This window comes from Heterocephalus glaber, unplaced genomic scaffold, assembly GCF_053883595.1.
Source record: "Heterocephalus glaber isolate CG9 unplaced genomic scaffold, H.glaber_assembly_v1.0 deba00001428, whole genome shotgun sequence".
NCBI lineage: Eukaryota > Metazoa > Chordata > Mammalia > Rodentia > Bathyergidae > Heterocephalus > Heterocephalus glaber.
Genome location: NW_028258293.1, coordinates 30047560 through 30062275, shown reverse-complemented (window position 1 = coordinate 30062275; position 14716 = coordinate 30047560). Strand labels below are relative to the sequence as shown.

Sequence of the window (14716 nt, the reverse complement as noted above, 5' to 3'; positions counted from 1 at the left end):
GAGAGCCAGCTGCTGCTGGTCTGCAAACCATCTCTCCCAGACCCCCTGGGACTCTCTAATGGTGCTGTTTGCTGGGGCGGAAAGATGGACTCATCCCACCATTGGAAAATTGTATATGGGGCCTCTGTTTTAAATGAACATGAGCAGAAAGATGAGCTTTGAATCTCTTGCAGCAGTACTCTGCATATTTCTCCTCTACTTTCAGTCATTTATTCCTAGCTTTTCCTCAGTCTGGTTTTGTTCCAAAAAGAGAAAAGGTAATAGGAGGATAGGCCCATTTTCCACTTGTGATGCCTTTTTTCTGTCACCTATTATAATCAGACTTCGTCTACTGCCCCATGCCAGTGGTTGCAGGCCTGCTCCAGGCCTTTTCAGTCCTCTGTGTTTCTCTGGCTTATGGAAGCTATTATATCACATGGTTCAAAGCATTTGCTTTTCTCCCTTGCCCCTCACTAGACTGAGAGTGCCCCTCTCTCAACCCAGGTGCTCACCAGGGCCTGATCATTGTTCTCCGAGGCCTGAGACCAGTAACTGCACCTCTCCCGACTTAGTTTCCTCACCCATAAAATAGGAAGTAAGGAGTTCATTTCAAAAGGTAGCTCTAAAGACTACAGTAAATAATGTATGCAAAGCCCCTGCTACATGGTCAGCCAGAAGCAGAGTGTACCCCTCTTATAAAGTCAATCAAATTATTTGTTTGTTAGCTGGGCTGACACTAGGCTTCTAATTCAGTCATCATTAAATAAAGCCATATGTGAATCTGCAGTTTCCAATCTCCACCTATCCCCAGCCTCTCATTGTTCTCAAGTGGCCTGAGTCACCCAAAGTGGTTCCCAGGCCACATCATTCTCTGCTCTACAGTCTTGAGTGGCTCCTGCTGCTTCCAGAGTCAAGACCAAGCTCCAGTGCTTAGCTACACCTCACCTCTCCACCTTATTTATCTCTACTACCTTTTGTATATTTTCAACCCTAAACCAACTTGAGAGTCTTCATGTGCTGTCCCAGCTCTGCTGCTCTGGGGTTCCCATGCAAATGTGTTCACTCAACAAACCATTTCTGAGTGTCTACTCCATATGGGCCCTAGGCGAGGCTTGGGGATCCATGCAACTCCTGTTCTAGAGGAGGACATAGGCTTGTCCAGAGACAATAGCAGCACAGTGGCATATATGTGGCAGCTGGGGTGGGACTCCAGTTTGTCTGGGGGTCAGCAATGGCTTATAGAGATGACAGGCAAAGGGGGCAAGCAAAGGGTATGGGGACTGGGAGAGCATTCTGGAAATAGAGAACAATGTCATCAAAGACCAGAGGTGTGCAGACTGGCTAAGCTGCTAGGGATTGAGAGTGGGAGGCCAAGGACCTGCCAATATGCACCGCCCTGGACTGAAACCCATGTCTGGCTAGGGAGCCTGACCTTGATCTTCCAGATGTGGAATTACAGAGGTGTCAAGCACTGAGCAGCTCTTCAACTATGGCCAAAGGTATGCCTATCTTTGGTAGCATGATTTGCACATGTGACTGAATGCCAAGCCTTATTTTATTTATTTAGTTTTTTAGGTACCAGGGATCGAACTCGGGTCCTTGCGCTTGCGCAGCAGGCTGCGAAACCACTGAGCTAAATCCCCGGCCGGCCCCCCAAGCCTTATTTTTATATTTAAGTAAGAAAAAAATGTTATGGGATTTTGTTTTGCTTTTAGGGGTTTTTTTTTTCTATATAAACTGAGAAATATAGAATAATGAGCAAAAGTCAGATCCGTAGTTTGTTGTTCACTCTTGAATTTGATTTCTGGCCCTTCACTTACCAGCTGTGTGCCTTGAGAAAATCAGTTGCCTCTCTGAAGCTTGGTTTTCTCATTTATTAAAATGGGGACACTTAGGGTATTGTCATGAAGCTTAAAGGCAAAAACACATTTTTGTGAAGAGTCTGGCACATCCTAGGCCCCGCTGCCACTTCTCTTCTCTCCCCCGAGGCTGGCCAGCCTGATGACCTACACAGCTGACATAAAGAATGCAGGGGCCCTGCTTTGCAGGTTTTCTTTGAAATATTCATTGCTTCCCCCAAGACAAGATGTTTTGAAGGGCTTTGTTTGCCCAGCTGAACACTCCTGACATGACCGGCTCTGGCCTGCCATTCCAGACTGCCTGGGAGGTGCCACTAAAGAAAGCACCAAGCAATGAAGGTTGTGTTAATGAGTTTATGGACCTGGTCTTTTCCTGTGAATAGCTCTGGAAAGCTCAAGGAGGGAAAGATGCAGGAATTTCAGTGCCTCCCTTTCTTTGTCTGAAAATTCCTGCTTTTCTAAAGCCGCCCTCAGATTCCTCTGTGAGGCCCTTGCTGTCATCAGGCCTACTGTGCCCATTTGTCTTCTTTGCATCTGGTGAAACTCAGCAAAAAGCCCTCAGAGGCTGGTTCTTATCTTCCCATTACTTAAGAATGCTTCCTCGTGCGTATGGAGCAGAATAGCCAGCAGGGCTCAGAGGCATGAAGCAACATTGAAAATGGGAGCTAAGCCCCTGCTGTGTTCCATAAGTGTTGGCCACCCAGTGGGGTGGACAGGGGACTTAGGCAGGGACCAGGGAACAGGAGACACCTGACTTTCTCAGGAATGAATCTTCTCCTGGTAGACTCATACATTATGCTGGCTTGTCTTTAGCCTCTTTCTCTTATTGCTTTCTTTGCTATATTTGAGCTGCATCTTGAAGTCAAAGTTTCCCCAGTATAAAGGGCAAGGAAAAATTCTTTCAAGGCCAAGATGGGCCATGCAGACACAGACTAATGAAAGTACTTCAGGCCTCTGGAGGGCACTTTTGGAGCTTAAAGTGTGCATTTGGACAGGCCTATGCTTCTATGCAGCACTGACTGACAGAGACACCTCAAGGAAGACCTTACAACCCCTCTTGGGACCCAGGGGCCCCCAGCCTCCAAGGGGCTGCACTAAGGTGAAAGGGCAGTTACACGTGAGTGCTGCCCACCCTCTCACACAAGAGGGAGCAACTTCATGTGACTGTGGCCCTAAATGTGTCAGCCATACCACATCACTCTGAGTGCTCACACAGGCAAAGGACAGTTTTACACTGCTGTTTCATGAAGAGTATAGAATCCATTTTTGAGGAAACCTCCCCAGAAATCCTGGGGATAACTGAAAAACACTCACATTTTCTCAGACTGACTCTGACACCACTAAGTCTGCCTATTATTCCTGTAAGAGTTAGCAGGGTGCTGGAACACATTCTGGAAGTAAAACTGCAACAGGGGAAAAAAGACATGGAGCCATGAAAGGTTAATTGTGCCTGGTAAGGGACGTACATAATTCACCACCACCCGCACACTGCCTGGCCTTACGGCCCTGCTGCACTTTCTCTGATGCGCCCCAGGGCTCCCTTCATAGCACAGGAGATGGTGTGGGTAGCCAGAGGCAGAATTTGATGGGCATCACCTCCAGCGAATCACCACCAATGAGAAACAAAAGTGATAATAGAGGCAACAAAAATGTCATTGTGGGGATCACCTATCTAGTATTTTTATACCCAACACTATTTAATAATTTCTGAGACTGAGTCATCTCCTAAAATGTGAGATTAGAATTCATTCATATTTCTAAACAAAGGCATGATTTGCCACACTCATATATGATGATAATTAAGACTTTGTAATATATAAAAAAGTAGTTTGGTCTGGTTGTTTCTTTGCGACAAGTACCCGGAAGTGGAATTACCAGATCAAAGACTAGCAATGTGAATGGCTTCATCCATTAATTCACAAATTCACGAAATTATCATTGAGTACCAAGGATACACCAGACACTCTGTGGGACTTGGAGCTACTGTGGTGCCACTGGGGTGGACCAGGCCACCTCTCCCCACCTCCTTGCCAATAGCAGGCACTATATGCTTCTTCCGCTTTGCCAGGCCACATGAAAGTAGTGAGAATTCTCAGAGGTTTCAAATGTGCAAATAAAAAATGACAGGTAAATATTGATACCATTATGGAGCAGGGAAGGGCTTTTAAATAAAGTATAACCTCAAGAACAGACATGATAAAGGAAAAGATAGACTGGATCACATCCAAATTTAAAGCTTATATAGGAATATGAAGCAAATGACGAAGAAAAACAATCACAAAGAATTATCATCTTTTATTTTTATTTCTAATAGAGAATTCTTACAAATTAACATGCACCAGCTACCCACAATGAGTGTATTCATGATGTACTGCAAATATATACTAATAGATTAAAAAGAAAAATGAACAACTGACTAATTCTTATGTCATTTATACAAATAAGAGATTAAACAGGGGAGTGTTTATTTGCTCAGCAACATTGAGTGCATGCTGAAATGCACCAACTTCCAAACCAGGTGCCAGGGACATGGAAATGGATCAGATGTCACTTCTGCCCTCTTGGCCCCTTCAAATGAGCTAGGAAACAAATACCTAAGAGCACATCATGAGAAGTAAGACAAAGAAACTGATGTCAAGAAGGCCCAGGGTGTCAAAGGAGGCAGGGATCTCATTCTTGCAAGGAAGGGATGTCAGGGAAAGAACATTCCAACTGGACTTTAAAATGGCTTTATTGAGGTATAATTTACATAACAAAATTCATCCCTGTCAGTGTATATTTTAATGGGATTTAGTAAGTTTATACACTGATGCAACCATCCCCAAAAGACAGTTTTAGAATCCCCCCTTTTCACTCCCAGGACTAAACAACCACTAATCTTTTTACAGTTTGCCCTTTCTAGAAATTTTATATAAGTGGAATTATACAATTATACAATATGTACTACTTTCTATCAAGCTTATTTCATTTGGCATGATAGTTTCTTAATTTCTTAGTCAAACCCTATTGAGTCTCTTCTTTTTATACTGAGAAGTATTATATTATGTGGATATACACATTTTGTTTATTCTTACATTAGTTGATGACTATTTGGATTGTTTCCATCTATTTGGCTACTATGAATAATACTGTTGTTAACATGTACAATAAGTTTTCATCTCTTTTTGGTACTTCAGAGAATTGCAAAATCATATTGTAAGTATGTGACTGTTTGATTGTATAGTCCCATCAGAAATGTATGAGAAATCCAGATGTTCTACATCTTTGGAGATGTTTAGTGTTGTCCTTGTTTTTCATTGTAACCATTTCAGTGGATATGTTGTAATATCTTACTGACGCTTTCATTTGTATTACTAATAGTGTTGAGTTGAGCATCTTTTTGTGTCCTTATTTGGCCTTTGTATGTTTTGGTGAAGTGTCTATTAATGTTTTCCCATTTTAAAACTTTGGTTGTTTATCTTATTATGGAGTTTTAAGAGATTTTTATATATTCTGGACATATATTCTTTTTTTCATTAAGTTTATTGATACATTTTGATATAAAATACAGTTACATTCATCATTGGGATCTTGTACCATTACATGATGTATCTTGGTTCTTATTTTTTTCTGCTTCCTTTGCCCTCCCTTCACCACCTCTACCCTTCTCTATTTGCAAAGACTTTGTTTCCATTTTTTTCCTTTTCTCATATTTTTTCTTTTCCCTTCTTTCCTTTCCCCTACCCCCCCACTTCCCCTATTCCTTTAGACATTTTCTTCCTATTACACAATATCAAGTATACATTTTTAAAATTACAGCATCAAAATCTAGAGGACATTACCACAGATTTTACAGAACTTAAAAGGATATAGAAGCATATTACAAAAATCCTTTTTGAAATAAATTTGACAACTTCTAAGAAGTACCTTGTAAGACAAATTAATGAAACTAACTCTGGAGGAAATATAAAATTTGAATAGCACCTATTAAAGAAAGTATATTCCTAGCTTGAAAACCTACCTATATGACAACTGCAGGCTCATATACATTTTAACTGATTAATTATATCAAACAATTAAAGCAGAAAAAAGAAGGAACACTTCTCCCCTCATTTTAGGAAATCAACATTGTGCTAATCCTAAAACTGGATAAAGATAATAGAAGAAAAAAGTATGAACATAGATAGAAATTTGTTTAGCAAAACAAACTATAAAAAGTCAGATCTGGCAGTATGTAGAAAGTGGTTTTGTTATAGGGATGGCAGTGTTGGTTCAGCATTGGAAGATCTACCCCCAAAAGTAATCATTTTAACAGATGAAAAGAAAAAGCCATATGATCCTGTCACTAGTTGGAGAAAAAGTATTGGACTAAATTCTACAGCTGTTCATGGTAAAAGCTATCAGGAGACTAGAAGTAGAACAGAACCTTCTCAACGGATAAGACATGTACGCCATACTTCAGCAAAAATGCCTTATATGAATGGAGAAGATACAATGCTTTCTCCTTAAGGTGGGGAACAAGGGCAGATATGCATACTCTGCATCTGTCCATTAAACTTTGAAACATAGGCCCAAACCAAAATAGTCTGGCAATAAAATGACACAATTAGCATAGGATTGGCAAGGTATAAGTAAAATCTTTATATGTAGTTGAAATGATCATCTACAGAGAAAATACTAAGAAATCTCTAGGAACCCCTAGAACTTGTTTTTGAATTTAGCAGGATTAGAAAACACAAGGTATATATAAAAATTCAGGTCTATCTATACTTGCTATAAATGAAGAATTGGATATTGAAATTTAAAAGTTATGTAGGAGTACAAAAGACCCAGAAAAGTAAAAAGAAAAAGAATAAAAACAGTGTTGGAAGATGTTTAGTACCTAATTTTAAAACTTCCTCTAAAGCTACAGTAATCAAGAGAGTTTTAATGTAAGGAAAGACATATAGATCATTGGAATAAAACAGAGAATCTGGAAATAGAACCACACATATATGGTCCTCTGAGTTTTGAAACATTGTTTAACATTAACATTTTATAGAACATAAACTCAACTCAAGAGCAGAGGAAAAGATAGTGTTTTCAGCAAATGGTACTAGAACACCTGTTATCTGTATGTAAAAAATTAACCTCAACCCTTTATTTCCATACATAAAGATAACTTGAAAGGATCTATGAACCTAAATATGAAAGACTAAAACTATAAAAGTTTAAGAAGAAATTATAAGGGAAAATGTTTATGAATTTAGGATAGGCAAGAATTTCCTAGGATACAAAAAACGTGATGTATAAAAGAAAAAAAATTGATTAATGAGATTCCATCAAAATTCAGAACTTTAAATGTTATTGTTAAGAAGATGAAAAGTAGTCCTTAAACAGACCATATAACCTATGGCCAGAATATATAAAGAACTCTTAGAGCTCATTAATAGATGAGCCAATTAAAAAGTAGACACAAGAAGATGATAAATAGCCAGTACAGCACAAGGAAATGTGTGCAACACTAGAATCAGAAAAATGCTAATCAGTACAATAACAAGATCGTATTATACACTCAGGGAGATGAAGTTAAAAGTTTTAAAAGAACAGATGTCAGCTTAGGTGTGAACCAGTTAGAACTTTCGAATACTGCTAAAGTGAATGTGAAATGATAAAAACATTTTGGAAAAAAATATAGAAATTACTTGTATTACTGTTAAGAACCAACAGTTCTGTTCTTAAATTTTTACTTAAGAGGAATGAAAACACATGTTCACAATAGATTTGGACATACAAGTTGACTATCCCTTATCTGAAATTCTTGGGACCAGAATTGTTTCAGATTTTGATTTGACATCCACTTGATCTGCAAAGAGGATAGCTACTCCTGCTTTTTTGTGGGTTCTTGTCACATGGAGTATTGTTTCCTACTCTTTAACTTTCAGACTATGAGTTTCTTTTTGAATTAAGTGTGTTTCTTTTATGCAGCATATTGTTGGATCTTGCTTCTTGACCCATTGTGCCAGTCTATTTCTTTTGAATGGTGAATTGAGACCATTAACATTGATGGTTATAACTGATACGTATTTTTTTTCACACTTTACTAAATTCTTTTATTGGTACATTGTAGGTATACAACACAATTACATTTCTCATTGGGAATTGTATCTTTACATAATGCATCTTTGTTCTTATTTTTTCCCCATTCCTAGCCCTCCCTTCACCCCCTCCACCCTTCCCTATTTACAAAGACTTTATTTCCATTTTTTCCATTTCTCATCATTTTTCCTTTCCCTTCTTTCCTTTCCCCTGCCCCTCCCACTACCCCTACCCCTTTGGACCTTTTCTTCCTGTGTTGCATTATCGATTATTCATTCTAATCATTGGTACATTTTAGGCATACAATATAATGACATTGATCACTGGAAATTTGCACCTTTACATAGTCTCTCTTGGTTCTTATTTTTCACCCTTGCCCAGCCCTCCCTTCAACCCCTCTATTCCTCCCTATTTACAAAGATTTTGTTCCTATTTTTCCATTATCTTACTCTTTTTTGAATGTTTTTTTTGTCTTATTAAGAAATCTTTCCCTACCCAAAGATCAAAAAGATTTTCTTCTAGAAATTTTATAAATTCCACTCAGTCCATTTCTAATGAACTCTGTGTGTATGTGTGTGTGTGTGTGTGTATGTGAGAGAAAGTCGGATCTAAAATGGCCAACAAAGCTTTGTGTGTTTTGAAGGTGATTGGATTATGAATTGCTATTAGGAGGTGGGGCTGGGTGGGAAGATGGGGTCACTGTTGGAGTGATCTAGAAGTGATATCTCCCTTTCCAGCTGCTCACTCTCTGCTACCTGTCCACCATAAGGTGAGCAGCTTTTCCATCCCCTACCCCTCTGCCATGCTGTTCTGCCTTGGTATCAGCAGACTATGGACTGCAACCTCCACAAACTGTGAGCCAAATAAATCTCTCCTCCTCTAAGTTGTGAATTCTAAGTATTTTGTCCTAGTCATGAGAAAGTGATTAAGACTTTGAGGATCAAACTCAGGGACTTCAAACTCAGCTTCATCCCTAACCCTTTGTATTTTTTAAATGTTGAGAGGGGTCTCACTAAGTTTCCCCAGGCTGGGATAGGTAGAACTTGTGATCCTCCTGCCTCAGCCTCCCAGAGTGCTGGAATTACAGGCTTGTACCATAACAGCATTTCTGGCTCACTTCTAATTATTTTTTATGATATAAGGTAATAACCAATTCATTTTCTTTTTGTATGGATATCTAGTTTTCCCAGTAGAATTAGTTGAAAAGTTTATTCTTTTCTCTATTGAATTACCTTAGCATATTTTTCCATAGTAAGCTGAGCTGGCCATATGTGTAAACCAGTGGTATCATGGTAAATGTTTAATAAGTGCTGTCTGAAACAAAAAAAGAAGCCTTGTATGTATTGTTGGTTGAACTCCTGTTGTGAATACTCTGTGTGGCTGATAGTTTGATAATCAGGTTTCCAAGTTCTTAAGGATTTAATAATCAGCTCTATAAGCCAGGATTGGTAGACTCAGTGTGCTACTGTATACAAAGCTCCATTTCTGAACACTCTTTTCTACTCATACATCTCTTTGTCTATCCTTATGCCAATAACACACTTAATGGTTGACATCAGGTAGTATAAATCTTCAGATTTTGTTTCTCTTTCTCAAAATTGTTTTGGCATTTTCTTTTTCATTTCCATATACTGTATGTTTTAAGATCAGCATGTCATTCTCTACAAAAAGTTCTGCTGGGATATTGATAAGGTATGCCTTAAATTTATAGATCAATTTCTAGATGGTTGCCATCTTAACAATATGGAGTCTACTAGGTTATGAACATGATGTCTCTCTTTATTTACAATTTCTTCAATATATCTCTGAAATATAATATAGTTTTTAGTGTATGGGCATTGTGCTTCTTTCATTAAATATATTCCCAAGCATTGCACTCTTCTTGATGCCTTTGTGATTAGATTTTAAAAATTTTATTTTCTCACTACTTTTTTTTTTTGGTATTGGGGATCAAACTCAGGACCTTGCGCTTGTGAGGCAGGCGTGGTGCCACTAAGCTAAATTCCCAGCAAAAATTTTTATTTTCCTATCGTCTGCTACTAGTACATTGTATTGAAATATAAGTAATTTTTTGTATTTTGAGCGGTATTCAGCAAGCATGCTAAACTCAGTAATTGTTCTAGTAGCTCTTTTTAGATTCCTGAGGAATCAAATTGACTCCTATTTGGAGCAGTTTTAATTTTTATCTATGCATCCTCATAATTCTCTACATAGGGTGTGCCTGACTTTCTGTGTGTGACACTGTTGCCTGAGTGCACAGGGCCTGTGAGTTGCATGTAGTCTGTAACCAGACACAGATGGCAGCTTCCTGAAGGATAAGCCATTTACTTGAGAGTACTCAACACTGACACCTGCCACTGCCAGCTATTACCCATGGCAGATCCTTCAGTGTAAGAGAGAGGATTCTTTTGCTCAAATTTTCTATTCACGTTAGATTAGTTTCAAACTGTAAATATTGACCTTTTTATGCCCAAGTATATGCTTCTCTCATCTTAAAATACCATCATGTATGGATACTAATAAGAATAATAATGATCTTTAATGGTTAGAATACTGTATGATTCTCTTGTCTTCCTGTCACACAGCTGAGAGATGCATGCAAACATACACTCATGCACTGACTCTAAAGCTCCCTGGCAACTGTGTCATTTCAGGCCAGGAAAATGCAAACTTACACTACCCTCTAAAAGGAAAGAGAAGATTCTCTAAGCCCCTGGGCAATCCTCTAGGCTCAGGCACATTCTTTCTTTTCACCTATAGAACCTACTTTCTTTACCCATCTCCTGACAATAACTTGGCAATTGACAGTGTTCAGCTGCCTGTCTCAGAGTTCCTGATGGAAACTGCTTCTTTTCATGGAGAACACTGTAATTTAACAAATGTAGACAGGATTTTTGAACAGAGACTTGATATGTTTCCATGACAACATAAATTACTTATGAAAATCTGTAGGAATATTTTAGACCATTAAGGCTCAAAATATTGTGTTCCTCCTTGATAAAGCAGTCAAAAAATGTTGAAAATTTTACTGTAGAGAGTATAGGGAAAGAATCTGATTTCTCAAGGACTTAGATACATAATAAATAAATCTGGGGCTTATGGGAAGAGGAATGAAATTTTTATATAATCATAGTTGGCAGTAACCCATTTTTCTAAGTCTCTACTTTTGTCAAGAAGTGATTTGTACCAATTAACAGATGTAGCTATTCTTCACAGCAGTAAAACTTGTTCTGTGTATAATTCTATTTCCTTATTTCTTGTAAATGTCTGCCTTTTTAAAATTAGAAATGAAAGAACAGCCTCCATTCTGTTCTTTCACAACTTTTTCTTTCTAAGGCCAGCCATATTCATTCCCATTCTCTCTCTTTCTCTCTCTCTCTCTCTCTCTCTCTCTCTCTCTCTCTCTCTCTCTCTCTCTCTCTCTCATGCCTCCCCCTCTTCTGGGACCTGGCTTGGTTAATGGCCGGCTCCTTGGCTGTCTGCAGTCTCCCCCTCTATAACGGCTCTTTTAGCATCTCCCCTTGAATCATTACAGGCAAATGTGCTTAAGTGGGACAAGGCTTTAAAAGTGAACATCTGCCTGTAGAGGATATTCAATATTGGGGAGTCACTTAACCAGGCATTCATTGAATGCTACTTTGTTCAACTCTAACTTAAAAAGCACTCAGGAATAAGCCCAGTGCTGGAAACTGCTCCCCAAATTTTGCACACTCTGGGCATCAAAATATTGACTTCAGTGGTCAGAAATAAAATAATAGTTGGACAAATAATTGTCTGCCTGTGTGATTGTTCCTATTGCCTCATCTGATAACAAGGTCTATGGAGGCAGGTGCTGCCTCCATGCCTGAAATGCAGAGATCTACAGTAATTTTTCTGGAATAAACAAATGTAATTAAAACCAAATACATTTATTACACAGGTATCCACCTGTGTAATTCTGATGCTAATGTCCAGGTCACCAAGATTAATTTTACATACTTGTTTAGCCTCCGCATAGATCCTAGGAGTGGACCTGGAGTAAATCCTGCATGAACTGCCCTGAGGGTTAGAGCTGGGATAGAGCCCAGGTTTATTTCTTTCTAGGGACCCACAGTCTCTGTTCTGGCCCAGGCTCAGTGCCTCTTCTCACCTTCCCCATCTCTGTCTAAATTCACTAGCCCTCTGTGTGCTGTGCTCATGTTCTCCTGGGAAGGCCTATGTTTCTGTTTCTGCTTGTGTCCTGGGCACAAGGCTCTGCATCAGCTTTGCTGCACAGGATGCTTCCCTACCTCCTAACAAGAGCTGCAGGCTGTTCACCCTTTTTTTTCCTAGGACCCAGTGCAGGACCTCTCTGTGCCTTGAAAGTTGGTTTTTTGTTTTGTTCGTTTTGTGATAAAGGGGGTTGAACCCAGGGCCTTCTCACTGAGCTGCATCCCCAACTCTTATTTTTCATTTTGAGACAGAGTCTTAATAAGTTGCCCAAGCTGGCCTCAAACCTGCAATCCTCCTACTTCCCAAGCCGTTGGGATTATAGACATGTTTTAAACACCTTTTGATGGAATGAATAATTTTGGACTAGGATTGGTCTATATTAGAATCTACTGCTGTGTAATGAATTATTCTAAAATTTAGTATTTATCTATCATCTCATACAGTTTTGAGGGGGTGTCAGAGGTCCAGAATGGCTTAGCTGGGTGGTTCTGGCTCAGGGTCTCCTGTGAAGTCATGTGAAGACTTGCCTGGGTGTAGGCTCTGTGACTGCTCATGCCCAAGGCTCGATAGTAGGCCTCAGCATCTCCTAAAGTGGCCCATTCTTGGGGGCTGCTTGATTGTCCTTGTGACATGGTAGTTTGCTGTCAACTAAGAGATTGACCCCAAGGAGAACAAGAATGAGGATGTAGAGCCTTTAATGTCCTCTCTCAGAAGTTATGTGACACCATTCACACCATATTCTGTTTGCTAGAAGTGAGTCACCAATGCCAGCCACATACAAAGGGAGAGGCATTGAGCTCCTTCTAAGGCAGAAGTACCAAGTTTGGGGATTTGGGAGAAATGGTACAGACGCCAGATGTTTTATGCCCCCTCCTCCAGGGCAGCCCAGCAGCTTCCTGTTCAGCAGGTCACAGGGGAGATAGAGGCTACAGCACTGTCCCAGCACTGCAAGGGTTACACAGGGCATAAAGAGCTGTCAAAGAACAGAATGGAGGGCTTGGGATTTAGCTCAGTGGTTCCCCTGCCTGCCTCGTAAGTGCAAGGTCCCGAGTGCAATCCCAGTACAAAAAAACAAACAACAACAACAAAAAAACCCAGAATGGAGGCTGTTCTTTCATTTCTAATTAGAAAAGAGCTGATATTTATGAGAAATAGTGAAGCAGAATTACACAGAAACACGTGTACTGCTGTGAGTAAAGGACAGTCTTTACCCTCCGAAATGGCAGGAGTGGGAGAGAAGGGAACCTTGACTCAGGTGGCCTGCTGGGAGTTGGAGCATGGTAAGCACCTCAGAGATGCAGGCCAGAGAAAGATGCCTAACTCTGTGGTGGGACTGCAGAGGCCCCCAGGGAGAGCATGGAGGAAGACCGCACTGTGTTTTGGTAGTTGGAGAGTGGAGAAAAGTGTGGGCCAAATCAGCCATAGGAGAGGGAAGCAGGGTGCAGTGTGCTCACCAGCAAAACAAGTGACAACATCCATCGCGAAGGGCTGGTGTGAGGATGGCCTAAGACCAGGCTCTGCACAGTGTCTGGCACACAGACAGTGCCCACTAAATGACTGACGGAGAGACAGAAGGCTGCAAAGAGGCGCATGTCATCCTGAGGAGCCACAGCATGTGAAACACAGGGCCTAGCTTGGACTTCATGCTGTAGAAACCAGAGGCTGTTGGAGTGCTGCAGTGGGGAGCAGCAGCAGGTGCATACTGAGATGGAGGAGACTGAGGCCTACTGCCATACCTTGGGAGTGAGCAATCTTAGATCCTAGGCCCTGGCATGTGCCAGATGAGTCAGAAGTAAGGAAGGGAGATCAGGAATCCAATGCTGTGATTGTGCTATCCTCGTCAGGCAGAGGAAGTTGGGGTCCCAGAAGAGGCAGGGGCAGAGGGCTAGACATGAGGAGTTGAAGATAAAGTGTCTGTCAAGTCCTTTGAAAACTTTGCCTGGTCATCAAGACCTCAAAGATCTACTTTAGCAGCCCAGAAAGCTTGCCAACAAGTCTCCATGAGGCTTAGGCCAGGCCTGGCTCTGCTTTCCTTGGTAAGGGGTTGGGGGCTGGCCCAGCCTACTTTGCATAGATTTTCCCAATACAAATGAGCCACAGAAGAGTGATTTAAATATAGTGATTGAGTCCACTTGTCTGCAGTTTGCCCACCCACTGGGGAGCCCTCCTCTGCTCCTCCTGGGATTGTGTAGGAGATAAGTCACACATCAAGTTACAAATGATGGATGGAATCCATTACTGGATCTATGTGGAGGGGACAGTAGCCTTTAGTGGTGCAGGTGGAGACCACTGTGTCCCTGTGATTTTTCTCACATTTTGATACAGGAAGCTGTGACATAAGGAACATTCTCTGAGATGCCAGGGCTACAGCCTGCAGATGAGGGGCACTCTGGTATGCCCCGAGCCTCACTGTGGGACATCTAGACATCTAGACTGGCTGAAAGCAAATTCTGAAAGGAAATTCTTGTGATTGTTGCCATGCACCAGAAATAGCCATGAACCAGAAGAACACCAAGGCGAACTTCGGCTACACATCCACTCCCAGCCGTTGGATAGTGGAAAGGTCAAGGGCTTCAGAGTGAAGCATTCCTATGCTACCCAAGAGGGAATACGTACCCCATCTGAGGTGG

At 40.7% G+C, this 14716-nt stretch overlaps 1 protein-coding gene across 3 annotated transcripts in view; it reads left to right on the top strand.

The window, feature by feature from the left end:
- Map6 (microtubule associated protein 6) overlaps positions 1-14716 on the top strand; it is a 65620-nt gene that overhangs the window by 30770 nt on the left and 20134 nt on the right. The window lies entirely within an intron of this gene.